This window comes from Triticum aestivum, chromosome 6B (genome assembly GCF_018294505.1).
Source record: "Triticum aestivum cultivar Chinese Spring chromosome 6B, IWGSC CS RefSeq v2.1, whole genome shotgun sequence".
NCBI classification, from domain to species: Eukaryota; Viridiplantae; Streptophyta; class Magnoliopsida; order Poales; family Poaceae; genus Triticum; species Triticum aestivum.
The window spans coordinates 608,196,822-608,212,044 of record NC_057810.1 but is presented as its reverse complement, the minus strand read 5'-3'; the positions used below and the strand labels follow the sequence as shown (position 1 = coordinate 608,212,044).

Here is a 15,223-nt window from a genome sequence, read left to right as displayed (position 1 = left end):
CGGAACTCTTCCCCGACACTTTGCTGGATCGGAGTCCGGGGATCGTCATCGAGCTGAACGTGTGCTCGAACTCGGAGGTGCCGTAGTTTCGGTGCTTGATCGGTTGGATCGTGAAGACGTACGACTACTTCCTCTACGTCGTGTCATCGCTTCCGCAGTCGGTCTGCGTTGAGTACGTAGACAATACTCTCCCCCTCGTTGCTATGCATCACATGATCTTGCGTGTGCGTAGGAAAATTTTTGAAATTACTACGATACCCAACACCAGCAACCTCGACCCTCGAGGCAACAGCCTCTTTGGCTTTAGCAATGGCTGCCTGAGCCAGTTCATTAGCCCGAATAATAGCAAGAAGCGAACTAGGAGAACCAACAGAAGAATCGACCACCAAACCCACGTCCGACATAATATTTAAAAGATGATCATCAGACATAGAAGGTAAAACCACCCGAACAGGAGAAACAGCGACAGAAGAGGCTGGGGAGGTACCTGGGGGAGGGGGGTCCTTCGCCGCAGCCCGCTTCTCCGCCCTTTCCAGGACAGAACCACCGGAGTGCGCAACCCGCCTTCCTTTGCGGGCCGTGGACACCGGAGATCGAATAGCAGACGACCGTGCAGCAGGAGAGCCAACATGGGGACCGGAGCGGGACATAGAACCCAGATCTTGATCAAGACGCCGACAGATCCCCGTCATGGATTGCTTCGAGCCCGACGAGTTCCGGCTCTTAGCCGAGAACTTGCGCACTGAGGATTTCTTCTTCGTGAGGGGCTGGGATTCCACCATATCGCGAGCCGGGGAGACAGGGAGATCTTCAATTTCCGAACGGGTGGGGGAGAGTGGGCGAGCAGGAAGATTGGAGCAGGCACCAGACACGGGGGTAGCCGAGCAAGGCGGGACCTTTGGCAAATCAGCGACAGCGGTCGGAGCAGTCTGAGCAGCAGGGGAGATCACTGGGTCATCACGAGGAGCATCCCCAAAAGGAGCTTGGGATTGAAACAACTCACATTCAGACTCTGCCAGGCCATCCCATTCAGATTGAGTGAAGCGAAGATTAGACCCAAAGCTCTGATTAGGGCCACCCAAAGATCCATCCCCCTCCTTGTCATGCTTGTCCGAGGGATTAGCAGGAGGAGGAGGGGGAGGTGGGGCTTGGAAAGCCGCCGCCCCCTCCACCCGCACCCGAAGCCTAATACCATTGGGAGATGGGTAAACATCAATAGAGCCATGCACATGTTCAGGATCAACACACCAAACCTTCATCCTAGTAGGACCAACCTTGTTCAAAGAATCCTCATCCACCTCAATAGGTTTCCCAATCAAAACCCCAAAGGACATAAGGAAAGCAGGCGAGCGAAGACCAGCAGGCAAATCATCGATCAAAACCCACACTTGAGAAAGAGGGCCAACTGTCGTACCATTGTAAGCAGCAGCTTTGACAGAAACCACCAATTGATTGAGAGGCAAGGTGAAGCTGGTGCAAGAAGCAATCATACGCAAGCATTCTTTGGAAGGGAACACCACAGAGAAATCAAAATCAGACATCTGCACAACTTGCCAGTCCCATCCAGCCACATCCCAAATGCGAAGCCCTTCCAGAAGAGTTTGGGGCGAAATCTTTTGGTCTTTGACCGAGACAATCGCCGCATTGGACAACGCAGGTGCCACCTCCCGAACAGGAAGGTCACCATCGAAGGCGAAGAAGGCGCAGCCAGGGAGTCCCAAGCCGAACTGGAGGACCGCGGGAGGTTTCTGCCTACCCATGCAGTTGACCGTAAGATGACCATCAAAGCGACAGATCAGGCAGAAGGGGGGATTGGTGCAGCGGGACTGGAAGTGCCTAGGCCTGTGGCAAGCGAAGCAGGTGAGCGCCGAAGGGTTGCTGTGGGAGGTAGAGGAGGGACGAGGTTGCTGCAGCGACGGGGGAGGAGGAAGAATCCCATCCCCCATTCTCGGAGGAAGGGGCGCCCCCGAGGCTGGACCAGGCGGCCGACGTGCCGGCCCCACGAAGGACCGAGGCGGCGGACGAGCACCAGATCCAGCCCCAAATGAGCGAGGAGGCGGGGGCGGCAAGGGACGCGACGGGGCAGACGAGCCACGCCCCGCACCCAGAACGGGAAGGGAGGCAGAGGATGAAGACACCCCACCGCCGGAGGCCACCGCCGCCTCCCATGGATCCAGCACTGGAGAAGGAGAAGGACCAGATCCAGAGCCCTGCGGACCGGATCCAGTCACACCGTCCCTCTCCGAGCGCTGCACCCGCTCCAGATCCACCGCAGAGGCAGGGGATTCCTCGCGGCGCCGCTTGCTGCCAGAGAGCGCCTCGCAGGAAGAACCCCTAGATTTGTCCATGGAGATCACTGCAGCAAAAGGAAGACGAAGGGGTGGGGGTGGGGGAGATCTAATGATGCGACGGATGGGAAGACGGTGGCGGCGCAAATCAGAAGCGGAAGCAGGAAACCCTAGCAGGGGGGACATAACCGCGTGGAATCCATAAATAGCCCGAGGAAGCCGTGCCCACCTGGGCCCGACTAGCCAAATGGGCCGAAGGAGGATGAGGAGCAGGCAGCCAGGCGGTGGGCCCAACTGGGCCAGACGAAACGAGAGGGGGGAAATCGACCACAGACAAGAGGGTGGGAGGGGAGGAAGGCCCACTAGCCAGCACCACCCCGCCAGGCCCAGCAAGCCCACACGGGGAGTTGGCCCGCGATCCAGAGGACACCGCACCGAGATCAAGATCTAGGTTACACGAAGCCACCAACGCCCCCGCTGACGCCGCCACCGGCGACAAGGCCGCCGCAGACGAAGCCGGAGAGGGAGATGGAGAGCCTCCAAGCTTTCCATCAGGAGCACAACCCAAGACACCAGGATCAGGAGACGCAACAGCAAACTTACCAGATTTACGCCGACGCCGCGAGATCCGGATCCAGCCGTCGACCGGCGGAGACACAACCACCGGCCGGCCCCGGCCCCCAGGAGCGAACTTGCGGAGGCGAGGAGCGGCGCAGGCCACCCCCACCCCCCAAGAGCAGGGCACAACACCGCAGGGGGAGGAGGCCAACAACAGCGCATCCTCCTCATCAGACACAAGGGCCCAAAAACGAGATCCAAGCATCGGCAACGAAGAAGGAGGGAAGAACCCCACCCGCGGGGAGACGGAGGATGGGAGAGGGAGAGCATCTGCACGCGAAGAGGAGTGCGATCGGACGCCGGCCAACGGGGCAGGGCTGAGAGCGTGCCTGCCAAGGCGAGGAGGGGAGGAGGAAGGGAGGAGGGAGGGAGAGGAAGGAGGAGCCATCAGCACCCGGGTGTATCACCTTCAACTTGTTTTGATGAGGAGTGCCACCATGGATTGGTGACAACTGAAACACATAGGAGCAGTATAGATATGTCCTGGAATTTATCAAGTGACATATATGACTACACTTTTGAAGATTCTCTATGGGCAATGTAGAAGATCTAAGTCAGGCTGCTAAACCAACTACAAAAATAATAATATTATTATTAGGCAATATTTCAAGTGAATGGGTAAGGAAGTAATAAGATGGAGAGCTTCACTATCATCATTAACAGAAGGAAAAAGCATAGACAATGAAGAATATTTGTCTCAGTTCAGAACATACATGAACAAGATTTATTTTCCAAAATATGCACAATTTAATTTAAATTAATCCATGTTGCTTTATAGTAGGAAGAACACACCTGCATCGACAAAAATACAAAAATGTAAGATCCGAGTAACTATACAGATAGGCGACACAATAGAATGTAAGACATGTCAACATAGAACACTCTGTCCAGGAGTAGTCTTTAGGAATAGCAGTCAAATACATCATATAGTAATGGGATCCAACACAATCAATCCATGGTACCTTTTCTACAGAAAAAGCATACAAAAATATGATATAAATGTTTCTTCTGATCTTCTCTACCAAATATTATTAGTCTGATCTTCGTGACTATGATCAGTCTGATAAAATATGCAAGCCATATGATTACTACGAAAAAGATGGAGACAAATTTGTGAGCTTCCTTGTGCACAAATCAGACTACATGTGCAATGAATGTCAAAAGAAAATCAAGTTTCCAGATGAAAACTTCTAAAGTAACTCAGGATGTTGCAATCAGCTGACATTATACTGCAACCTAGTGTTGTAGTTCACTATGAGACCTCTATTGAACCATGAAACAAAAAGAATGTTGCTTTCACAAGGCAACACTATCTTTGAAACGATGTTCAGACACACCTTGTATGTAGTACAATTCCTTTGGATCAGGTCTGTTCAGGTTGACTATAGAGGCGAAATGTAGCATAAAAATTGAGCAGAAGAGATATCGTTGTGAAATGCAAAAAAGATATTGATTGGAGATTGCACACAACATAAAAGAAGAAAGTCACAAGGCAACCATATATATTCAGTTCTAGCAGAAATAGGAACTTGGGTGTATTTTAGTTCAGAGATATACAAGTGATCTAGTTCAGTTTAGTCAGGGCACGCAGTAAGAAGTAGTTCCCGAAGGTAAAGGCTTCGCATTGGCTGCAGCTAGCTATGTAAAACAGCCGGATATTGGATGTTTAAACTGAATTGTTGCACCCCTAAACTTGGAATTCTGGTTCAGTTTTAGCTCTTAAGAAATGCCGGTGGAATATTGCTCAACAAATTAAAATGAATATAGCACATAAATCCGACCTGATAGCCCCTCTTTTCTTCTTCTCTCACCTCCTCAGATATTAATATATTGTATTAAATTTCATATTTAGAAACTGGAAGCATAAGAAAGCTCGACGAATAACTTCCTTGAAATAAATGAGCGACAGCTAAGTGAGGCATACATCCAAGGCAAAATTTTCATGTTTTGTATGCCTACTTTTAGCTGATGGTGATGGTTAATTTAGTGTATCGCTGAATGAAAAAGCAAATAAACATGTGCCTTATCGATCAAAAGGTTACTCCCTAGACTAATTATCTAAACAAAATCACCTCTATCAAAAGCCCGAATAGTTAATTCTAACGTGGAGGAGCAGTGCTGAATTAACTGTTTGACTTCACTATTCTATACCGTATAACAAACAATCAAAGTTCAAGACTATGAATTTAGCAGCATGATGATGATGATGGTGATATACTTAATCAAATACCATTGCCGTAACAGTAAGGCCTTCTGTTCTGTTCCTTCAGTAAGAAAGTTGTAGAAAGAGAAGCAACCAAATAAGCAAAGAAATACCTTGCTACTTCAATTTTATCAATTTTACTGTTGGAATATGGTTTCCCCATATAAAGCTGATCCGGACAACCAAGCCAACCATCCAGAAGGTCTGCGCATGTAATTCAGAGGGAGTAATATTTAAGGGAGTCCTTGCATACGACATGATTCAGGAAAGTACAGTGTGGGATGCCATTATAATTTTAAGGTTGGGGTTGTTTTCCTGAGATAGAATCAAGAAATCGAGTTCCCTCAGCACAAGCAGGAGAGTAAAAATTGAGGAGCCTATGATGACAACTTGAACTCGTAGCTGCTGATGGTCAACAGCCTCCATTGTCCACCCACCCGCGGTCATCAGCAGTTGCGCCCTTGCCCAAGCCGGGCTAGTGTCTGCCACCGCTGAGCATTATATACATTTGACTCCATTGTCACCATCACACAGTTGCACAAATAGACACAAAAGAGCAGCCAACTTATCACTATTTGGTGGAAAGTAGTCGAGACATTGCTGCCTAATGATTAGACGCAGACCTCAGTATAACCAACGCCTTGTGTATAAAATTTGCCTTCTAGAAAGCAAAACATGGACAAATGGTAAGGAAATATAGCTGCTTGCATACTAAACGATGATCTTATTCCTTTAAAGGGTCTACTAAAAATAAATAAGCATCAATATGTATGACCACACAAGCCATTAAATCTTGTGCTTTTAAATTTTCAATTACAGCAATGGAGTTCATTTTCGAGGGATTTTTAACGATCATGTATAATAACTCGAATGAAGATCTGAAAGTACCTTGTAGGAAAGCTGATTGCAAAATTACAAATTGTAAGCCAAATCAGTTCAAATCTGACCAAACTCTGGATGACTATCTCATGATGCCCAATATACTGCTCTTTCAAGGCATCAAACAAAGTGCACTCCCTATGAAATGTGAAATCGAGAAACAATCAGCGCCTATGGACACACGTCAATAGCAATGCAAAATAAAGAAATAAGCAAGCAAACACTCAACAACCTACCGAATGTTAGGATTAAGACATCCAGATGCTCCATAGTTTTTTCTTCTGGTGGAGCACAATGCTTATTCGAGATCAGATTCTACCCCGGATGAGTGTATGCATCGACAATAGTAAATTTCTCTCCAAGACTGTTGAAAAGAGCCAAAGGCATGAAGAGTATTACCAAGCCAAGCAAACAGTAGCAGACACGCAGAACAATTGATGTGCGGAATTACCTGTCACTAAACGAATTTATGTCAGGGATATCCTCATTGATATACCAAAAGCAGGCCAAGCGACCAATGAGCCCCTTGTACCTGTCGGAAAGAAACAAGAAGGAAAAAAATTATCAAGGACACTGATCATAAAGAATCAAGAGCGTTGTATAGAAAGCATCCGAAATAAATGTCACAAACAATGCGTTCTTTCTCAATACACAACAAGCATAATATAGTGTAGAAATAAACCTTGCTTTTCTAGACCTTTAATCAAGCTATGAAGGACATAATGTCAAAATGATAACTGCCGAGAAAGGAAATCACTAACATCCATGTGCAATATGTGACTGAGGTTAATGCACATAGGAATATTAAAACCTGCAGGTATTTCTTGGTACAGAGCAGACCTACGAAATCTATTACAAAGCACGTGCGTGGAGAAGACACGGTCTCGCTCCTCTTTTTCTGTCGCTACCGCTGCCCGCATTGCCTGCCTTTTTCTCTCTAGCACCATGGGGATCGGGGGAAGGGGAGCTAGGGATGGAAGGTGGAGGGGCTAGCGTGGGGAGGAGGAGGAGGAGAGGCGGCGGCATGGGAAAGAGAGAGGGGGAAGGGGGGAGGCGGCGGCAGCGGCTAGGAGGGAGGTCGAGGAGGAGGAGGGACGGCCGCGTGCTGTCGTGGGCGTGGGTGGGGAAGCTGATGCAACCAGACACCAAAGCACCCAGCTCGGCGAACATAGTCACAAGTTCTACATCATTACAATACGTATAGAACAACCAGCACAACAACCTGATGCAGCTGCAACTGCCTCAGGCTTAGAATTGTGGAACCGGCTGGACTGATATGGACGTTTCACTGCATAACTTTGCAGTGTTTGAAATGATCATTGCCTAGTCAGTAAAACAACTAATTCTACAGGATTTTATATGCTACCCAAATCTTATAACCCTAAACCCACACCAGATTTTGGAGAGGAAAACATGGGAGGTGAAGTAGAAAACACTTGAACTATTTTCCAACTATCGCGTCATTATGTAGAGTGAAGATGAGAACGGTCCAAGTAGTAAATATAGTAATTTAAATCTTGTGCTTTTTATGGGATTTTTTCCCCTCAGACATGTGAAGCAAAAAAAATCACTTTGAGATGGCAGTTTCACAAGTAATTCAAAATCATGGCCAATACAGAAGTGAATAACAGGAAGGGTAAATTTAACTATAAGTATTTCCTCTGTGTCCTACTCAAAGTGTTAACCAGTTAGAAACACAACATATTTAACTCCAAAAATATACTACTGTCAGAACAAACCAAGCCTATGCAATAAAGAGTAATAAAGATTAAAGAGAGAAAGATATTTCACCTAGGGCTTTAATGATCGATTTGGCCATGGCGATGCTGTCCATGGAGAGAAGCACATAGAGAGAGGGATGACATGATGGGGAAATCGTTGTAGCCACCACCAAGATGCTTTCCTCACGGGCTTGAAATATTCTGAAGTTCTAGTGTTATTTCTTCTAGTCTAAGAAGACAAGGAAGAGCAGCAATATCTAGAGCGTAGTAGCAGATGAGACTAAAGGAGATTACCAGGAGGTTTGCAAGGATGCCAGTTGCCACGGATCCAAAGGGGTGTTGTCAGCAGTGCTAGCGCACACGTCACAGATAAATAGTATGGATGTATGGAGAACCCAAAAGTCAACAAGCCACATTCAACACTTCAAGACACATATTTATGTGAATCAAAACCCCCAGTGTTGACAGAGAAGTAAAACTGATTAATGAGGGAGAGGAATAGACTGGGAACTGAAAACCATCCTCTTTAATTTTTTCAATTAATCGTTTTCTTCTGAACATGAACACTGAACACAGACTGCCACTGCTCTGCTTCGACATACTTGGGAAGATTGTCTTGACTATGGCTGTCAAACTGAGTGACAACACTGCTGAGTGAACAGAATAGGGTATGGCCAGCCACTAATCAGGTCAGAGCCAGCCAGGCCTAAGCAGGAAAGAATGTTTCAGGCATTTGTTCTGGAAAAAAAAATGCATTTGATGCTGGGATCGTTTTTCTTTCGGCTGTACGGGAAAAAAATGCATTTACAATTCCTTCATTTTATAGCCCAATGGTTGCATCATTTTGTAGGTTGCTTGACATAAAATGTGATGTTGCTGCTACATGGCAGTACAAGAAGGAAAGTGCAGCCACAGTAGGGGCAAAAGCTCAAAACCCATGTTTGTGTATTAAATACAAACTGATGTAGTTGCTGCATCTTAATAGAGCCTAGTAAGAGGTTTATCACAATTCTACTATCTTGTACATTTGAAGGATGAAAATAAAATAGCACATTTTAGCGATTTAAAATGGAAAACTAATGAAATCGTCATATTAAGCGTAACACTTTGCAATGCACCTGAGTTAAGATGACTAATTACTGTAGAAACCAGTACAGAAACTGAACATTGACAACACATAACACAAGATTAGCTTCTGACTTGTAGGGAGTTCCCAATTTAGTTTACCAACACAACTGTAAGGTCCATAAAAGATATTTCATGGTATTGCAGAGTGGATCTATGATGGGACTCCCTGATTATAATTACTGATAAATGGGGAGCATCCAAAAGTCATAGACAAAGAAAATTGCACCATCAAAATTGGAGTACCTTCTTACCTGGGCCGGGGGAAGACATGCACCAAAATACCAAATAGATCGGCAGTGGACGTTCGTAATTTTGACTCCAAATAGTGCCAAGCATATATACCAAGGTATGACCAACACCCACCACCAATCCCAGCAACTTGACGGTCCATGCTGGGTAGAGCACCAGGTGCAGGTATCGTTGCCCAGCAGCCGTCCGCCGCACTGCACATGTTCCTTTTGCTTTGCGAGGAAGAGGCAGAGCGCATCCTCCCAAGCAGCACGCCTGAGCCCCAACCTCCTCGCGGCTCCTGATCCAGGAGCGGATCGAGCCGCCGCCAAAGCGCCAGGTCTCGCCCGACGTCGCCGGAACAGGCGGACGCCGGCGGATGACCCCCTCCCGGCAGCCGACAGATCGAGCCGCCGCCCACCGCCAGGTCTCGCCCGACCTCGCCGGCACAGGCGCACGCCGGCGGATGACCCCCTCCTGGCAGCCGACGCACCTCAAACTCCTATTTCCTCTCTTTCTCCCTCCTCTCCTTCCTTCTCTCTCTCCCTCTCTCCTATAGGGGCTGGTCCATGGCGCTGCAACGAAACAAGCGCCGCCGCCGTTGCCCTTTGCCTGCAAGTCACCGCCACCGCCGCCGAGCGGACGCGGGAGAGGAAGAGACGAGCGACGGCGACCATGCGCTGGGGGCAGAGGAGGAGAGAAGTGAAGGGGAGGAGGCTGCGGCGCAGTGGTGGTGCTGGAGCCCGTGGTGGAGAGGAGGGGACGAGGGGCTCGAGAGGCGATTGGCGTCTCGAAGACGGAAACGATTGGTCGCTTTCACGCTCGCTGAGTCCACCCACCTTTTTACTGCAGCACACCCCTCTTTTCACCTGAACGGCCGAACCCACACACGCACAGTGGTCCCGCGAGGAAGGATGGCCCAGATGTCATCCACCAAACTGCAAAGCCATGGAGTGAGTTAAAACTGACGGCCGGATGTTTGACAGCGAGTTGAAAAGTACCGAAAACTTTACAGCGATGCACAACGGGCGAACCAGATCGAATGCCCGACGCAAACGCTTCAATTATGCGGGTAGTGTAGCAGTCTTTATATGTTCAATTATGGCTACTCAAGTTGTCTACTGGAAAACATGTTTTTTGTTGTCAAAATACACGTCAACAGGATTTTGCTTATTCTGTTGTGTTTTGTTAATTGTTTAGTGTCTATCCTTTATTATTATTATGGCTACTCAAGTTGTCTACTGAAAAACATGTTTTTTGTTGTCAAAATACACGTCAACGGGATTTTGCTTATTCTGTTGTGTTTTGTTAATGGGATAACTGATCCCTTTTCACCTTTTGTTAACTGTGCATGATTTAGTCACTACACGCGGTCTTCTATGAGCTATCTCCCCAGTTGCGGCCCATCTTAGAGAAGGATAGCGTCCGGTGCTTACTCAACTTTTTGGTGAGCAAGCGGGGTATGACATGGAAACATACCATCACCTCACAAACCTTAACTTACATGATCAGTCATGATGCCCTACGATGTGCAAAAGTTATATTGGAGGGCAAGGCACCAAGGCTCAATGGACACCATGCCAATCCCAACTGCATTAACCCATATGGATACTTCCCGCTCCATGAAGCTGCCGAAAGGTTTTCTGTTGACATGATCAAGTTACTCTTTCGTCATGGTGCATCAGCCAATGTACGCACAGTCGGGGATAACATCATTGAGAACCTACTCCCACTCCATGTTGTGGTCGAAAATACTTGCCTGCATAAGTATTTGGAGGATAATTTATTTCCATACCAGAACCATCGGGATTATATCTACAAGATTATCCATCTGCTATGCATGCCTGAAATGGTTTGTTTCACTACCCTCTCTAGACAATGTGGTTTTGCAGCATTATAAATAAAAGGAAGCTTCGGTATTGTCATAGATCATGAATTGTTGTTAATAAGTTAATAATGATACCAAAGGGCTAGAATATTACATCTCCAGTTGCCAGATACTGAATTGTTCTTATATTTTGTATGTATCCATCTGTTGTTGAATATTCTTCTTTAGAGGCTTGCAGTCAGCAATTCTATTCCGTTCAGCTTTTTTGTTTTTGCCCTGAAGATTATCCCCATTCCAGTAGTTACTTTGATAGGAGGAATTGAGGTGATAGTAGGAATTTGTTCTTTACCACTTATTTGCATACATATGCTTAAAGGCACTAAGATTATTTTTATGTGGTGATTGCTTTACAGAAAATCTTTTTGGATACGGTTAGACTGCTAGCAGAAAGAACAGATAATCTAGTTGATGAGATATGAAATTACGTGAAGGATGGAAAACTTGTCCAGTCTGCAGTTTTACTTCTGTCAGCTCAAGCGCAAATCCGTGGGGGCTGTTCCTCCAAATGTAACGGCTATAATAAGCGTGATGGGTTTGATATTATCATGTGCCATATAGTGAGACATTTGGTTACCCTAAGATCGGAGAACAAAAATACAAATACACGGAAGCTGCGTGAGGAAGAGAGAGTATTTATGGAGTTTGCGGGCCTGCTTGTTGATATTGTTTCCCAAGCTGGTGAAGCCCTTTCTGCATACATTCAGGCACATTCAGAGGTACCACCTTTCTTGTCTATTGTAGTTGCAGTTCTTAAACCTTAATATCTAAATTACATTATAGAAGATGTCTTTGAAAGATCATGAACTAACTGTGGCGAGAATAATGCTAGTACTTATCATGTCTATTGAGAGAAAGACAACAATACTTGTTTGTTTAACAGACTTCTATGTTATGATTTTGTTTTGGAAAAGTATCTCCATGTACTTTGCAAAAATCTCTTTAATTTATGAAGTTGGGATTTGAGTAAAGGAAGAATTGTTTAATCGTTAGAGATATCTATACCCCATTTAGTATACCAGTTTTTGAATCTGATTTTACCCTGCATCTACAGTGTTCATGCTAAATTCTGAGCAGTTCTACCCATCGATTGAATGAATGAGACGGTGAAAACATGAGCGAATCCCTGCAACATCAGCTGTATTTATTTCATCCCATGGATCGCATTCGCGCAGAGCAATGTGCCCTGTCATACTAGACTGACAAGCCTACACCATAGGTGAACCAAGACCTGCCGTGCTTACTGCCTTACTGGCCCATGCGGAGTAGTTAATAGCTAAATAAATAAAGGCGTCAATGCCACGGTCAGCTCCGATATGCACTGGAGCACAATCCCGTGTACATACGTATAGCAGCAGCATTTCGCTATGCTTGGGTTGGTATTCACTAGAGAGACACACGCGCTTCACCGTGACAGGAAGCTGGCGGTTTGGCATGCGCTTATAAGTTATAAGCAGGCTGTACATCGGCTGAGTCATTTGATTGGCAGGTTCAGTTTGGCTGAATGAAGCGGAGATGGTTAAGTGCCCTTCCCCGCACCAGAAATACATGTAGGTGATTGGACATGTACTTTTAAAGCAATCAAGCTGCGGTGGTCCTTGAGGCAATTTTTCATAAAGCTATATATACCATACATATCTTGCTGCTTGATCCATTTAAAAAAAGAAACATATATTGCTGCTTTGTAGGGCAATGGTTTTACTTCTTTGGATTGCAAAACCCATCATCACTTATTTTTTCAAGCACCGGTCATTTGATATCCTGCATTAGCACCACTCGGCAAAATAAATAAAGCATTAATCGGACCAATTAGCATCATGCCATCTTCCTGAAAAGACAGTTTTATAGGCGTAAAGTGTCTTTTCATGGATAAATGATAGATCATGTCAAGTTCAGATGAGATACACTGGGAGAAAAGAGAGGAAGATTCTAATACAGTTTGTTGAGACACTACTTCATTCACTATGGCTTGCTGGCATTGATCTACACAGGAAATGATTTTTTTATAGAAGGGTTTCCCTTGATTATTTCCATTAAAAGAAACCAACAACTGCAAAGTTCACAGCCTCACATCCCAGCCAGTATCCCCAGCAAATCAGTTTACTGTTTTCAAATTCTTCTTTCATGTAAATAAAACTATTAACTACATCATCCGTCCGCAGATGGCCTCAGAACCCTCCGTATCCCTTGTCCTTAAGGCTTTAGAGAGATGGCAGCAGTATGGATCATGGCCTCAGAACATAACACTAATCTATTTCTTATGGAAGGCAAATTAAACAGGTATTCATGCCAAATTGGTATGCTGATTTTTTTGAGAACTTTCTGAGAGAACACTTGGTAGCACGTACCACTTACTAGTACAAGTAAGATGCAGTTCATGACTCCCACTTTGTGAAGTGTCTAGATTGCGAGATTACAATACATGTGGAAGCTAATAAATTTTGCTTAAGGAATTCATGATGAGTCAATGAAGTAAATTTTAATGTGTTGTTGTTATGACCGGCGTGTTAGGGGCTTAGCCTAGTCAGTTGTGGCCCAGTCTATCTTATCGTTATTAGGGGCTTACCCAATTATCATTATTAGGGGCTTGGGAGTCAAGTAAACCTCTCTATATAAGGAGAGGAGATGTATCAATCTAATCAAGCAAAGAAGCAATCATATTTGCTCGGCTTCCTTAGGGAGCTGGGAGACCTAACCCTAGCCACCTCCTTCCCTGTGCCATCTCCCTCTCAACTGCTGCCTCCTCACGCACGACGGCGCCCAGCCGCCGGCGGCCGCGAGTTCGCCCACGACCAGCTCCCTCCTTCCCCTACAACCTCCGGCCTAGACCCGGTAGAACCCTAGTTTCTATCAGTTTGGTATCAGGTAGCTCAGTTCCGATCATGTCTTTGCCGTCGCCCACCCCATCGCTTCCGCTGCCAACCGGCACCACCGCGCCGCTGGCCATCTCCACCACGCCACTGCCCTTCCCGTCTGCGCCGCTGGTCGCATCCTCTGGTGCCGCCACCGCCCAGATGCCGGCGCCCTCCACCGCACCACCGGCCGCCGCCCTCCACCGCACCACCGGCCGCCGCCTACACCCCGGAGGAGATCACCGGGGTCCTCAACAACCTCGTCACAGCCGTCCAGGGGATCCGGCTGTACCTGGCCAGCCCCTACGGGCCGCCGGCCCTGCCATGGTACTCGCCTCATCCGAGGGCCTCCGCGGCGTTCGCTGGGATGCTGCAGCCCCAGCTGCAGCTGCCGCAGTGGCCGGCGCCGGCACCCGCTGCACCTACAGCGCCCATCGCCGCTCCCGTGCCGCCGTGGCTGCCGCCGCACCAGACGGCCTTCGCCGCACTCGCCGGGCCGCTGTAGCTGCCATCCATTTCCACCACCGCCCAGCCTTGGCTGCAGTGGCAGTCGCCGCTCCTGGCGGCCTCCGCCGCAGCAGCCGCTGCAGCTACAGCAGTCACCGCCGGTCAGCTCCGGTCCCGCATCGACCGCGTCGGCGGGTGTCCAGCTCAACCAGGTCAGGTTCCCACCCTCGCCGTCCCTGCTACCGGCTTGGTTGGCCGAGTCATCGTCTCAGCCGGTCTACACGATGGCCTCGGGCCCGCCACACATGCCGTCGCAGCAGGCGCAGTACGGCGGGTCCTCCAATTCCGCGGGTCCCTACGTTGGCCCCGACACGACGCAGTTCCACGGGAGCCCCCCTATGATCACCGACCCGGCGCCGCTGCTCCGCATCGCCGAGCCGTACCCCCACGGCGGTCATACCCAGACGGCGCCGTACCTCCTAAGCGGTCATACCCAGAAGGCGCCGCGCTTCGCCAAGCTCGCCTTCACCACCTACGACGGCACCAAGGACCCCCTCAACTGGCTTAATCAGTGTGACCAGTTTTTCCGGGGGCAACGCACGCTTGCGTCAGACCGCACCTGGCTCACTTCATATCACCTCTGAGGCGCCGCACAGACTTGGTATTACGCTCTCGAGCAGGACGATGGTGGCATGCCTCCATGGGAGCATTTTCGCGAGCTCTGCCTCCTTCGCTTCAGGCCGCCGATACGCGGGAGCCGGGTGGCGGAGTTGGGCCATCTTCCCTTCACCTCTACGGTGCAGGACTTCACCGACCGCTTTCAGGCCTTCGCGTGCCACGCGCCCGGCGTGAGGGCTCACCAGCGGGCTGAGCTCTTCGTCGGCGTTCTGCCAGATCATATCCGCGTGGACGTGGAGCTGCAGGGACCCCAGAACCTCCAAACGGCCATGTACTACGCCCGCGCGTTCGAGCGC

General features: G+C 48.2%; 1 long non-coding RNA gene and 1 pseudogene across 6 annotated transcripts; one reads left to right on the top strand and one right to left on the bottom strand.

The window, feature by feature from the left end:
* Positions 1–3,536: 3,536 nt before the first annotated feature.
* LOC123138279 (uncharacterized) lies at positions 3,537–9,887 on the bottom strand. 6 transcript variants are annotated; one of them, XR_006468965.1, is made up of 6 exons: positions 8,004–9,887; positions 7,780–7,910; positions 6,440–6,520; positions 6,225–6,352; positions 5,223–6,126; positions 3,537–3,698 (listed from the first exon to the last, which is right to left on the bottom strand). It is a non-coding gene; the product is annotated as an uncharacterized lncRNA (long non-coding RNA). The 6 variants fall into 6 exon arrangements; XR_006468964.1 differs by having other exon boundaries at positions 3,537–5,770; positions 5,998–6,126; positions 8,004–9,886; XR_006468963.1 differs by having other exon boundaries at positions 3,537–5,600; positions 5,998–6,126; positions 8,004–9,886.
* Positions 9,888–9,988: 101 nt separating this feature from the next.
* Positions 9,989–11,720, top strand: LOC123139452 (uncharacterized; annotated as a pseudogene).
* Positions 11,721–15,223: the final 3,503 nt, after the last annotated feature.